The sequence below is a fragment of the Oryctolagus cuniculus genome, chromosome 5, assembly GCF_964237555.1.
Source record: "Oryctolagus cuniculus chromosome 5, mOryCun1.1, whole genome shotgun sequence".
Lineage (NCBI taxonomy): Eukaryota > Metazoa > Chordata > Mammalia > Lagomorpha > Leporidae > Oryctolagus > Oryctolagus cuniculus.
The window spans coordinates 13,742,338-13,744,074 of NC_091436.1; positions in this window are offsets into that span (position 1 = coordinate 13,742,338).

Sequence of the window (1,737 nt, forward strand, 5' to 3'; positions counted from 1 at the left end):
TTCCCTAACATTTTTCTCTACCCGGTATGTTTCCCCAAGCTTTCCTCCAACAATACTCCTCCCTCATTTCTCCTGGCCTCTCCCCACAGTCCGCATCCGAGTCTGTTTGTTCTAGCTTTCACTTTCGCTTTCAACCTTAGAGATTTCTCCCAGCTTTCCCCCGTAGTCCGTATCCGAGTCTATGCCTAGGCTTTCAATAGCTTCTTCCGGCACCTTTATCGTCCGGCTTTCCCTAGGCTGTTTGCTAGTCTCTCTCTCCGATATTTTCCCTAGGCTGTTTGCTAGTCTCTCTCTCCGATATTTTCCACTTCTTCCCGGTCTTTCCCTCCTACGTTTCCTAATCCGTCCTAGGCTTCCTATCCGAGTTAGGTTTCCTATCCGAGTCACGGCACCATTATGTCGCTCCCCGTCTTCGTGGAGGAACGACACAGAGTCCTGCCTAGGCTTCATATCCGAGTCACGGCACCATTATGTCGCTCCCCCTCTTCGTGGAGGAGCAACACAGGACCCTGCGCTGTTCTTTCGTCTGCTCGGCCCTCCCCGGGTTTGCTGCTGGTTCTTCCCGGGTTGGCTACTGTCCCTTCCACCTCCGTGGAAGGGCAGTTCCCCCTGGCCACATTCCCCACTTCCGCAGGGGAGTGGCACACTGCCGGCCGGCTCTCTGGGGGCTGCACGGGTGTTCCTTCAGCTAGATGTTCCCCTTAGATGTTCCTGGTGCATGCCGTCTCTCTCCTCCTTTATAGTCCTCCTCTGCCAATCCCAACTCGGCTGCCCACACACTGAGTACGCTGCTCTCCTCCAATCAGGAGCAAGTCCTACAGTTTATTGGTTGAACTGGAGACAGCTGTGCAGAAGCTGTTTACTTCTCTCCCAGCGCCATATTGTGGGAGAGCAGATGCATAGAATAAGTCTTAATTCCAGTAACTCAGTCCAGTCCGGGCTGCTCCCCACACTTTTAAAAGTTATATTGAGCATATTTTAATCTTCAGAATATTTGACAGGTAGGAGTTTTTAAAAAATATTATTTGGTGTTTCAGGTCTTCTATATTATCATTGTTCATTCAAATTAATCTAAATCTCTTGTAGGCTGTATTAAAGAGAAAATATCAAGCAAATTGGTCTCAAAGAGTTGTGCTATTATGTTCTTGGCAGATGGGATGGAAAATAACATTTATGAGAGACCCTAAAGTCAGAAAGAATAGGATCATTATGTTTAGCTGTAGCTGAAAAGGGTTCAACTTGGATCTCACTCACAGAGAGCTTTCATCTAGGTCTTTTTTTTTTTTTTTTTTTTTTTTTGCCACAGTGTCTTGGCTTTCCATGCCTGTGAAATTCTCATGGGCTTTTTAGCCAGGTCTGAATGCCTTAAGGGCTGATTCTGAGGCCAGAGTGCTGTTTAGTGCATTTGCCATTCTATGAGTCTGCTGTGTATCCTGCTTCTCATGTAGGATCTTTCTCTCCTTTTTAATTCTATCAATTATTATTTGCAGATGGTGGAAAGAATGGGCCATAAAAGAAGGAGGTACCTTTCTTTGAAGGGAGGAGAGAACTTCCTCTTTGAATATGGCCTTGTCTAAATCAGATCAGAGGTGGCAAACTCAAGAGGCTTCCATAGCCTCGTCTGCTCATTACAAGAGCCTCATGTGATTAGTGACGTCATAAATAAGAGTGTCAATTGTTAAATCAACAACAGGAGTCACTGTGCACCTGCTCCCCATGTAGCACCTCTGTCCTTAA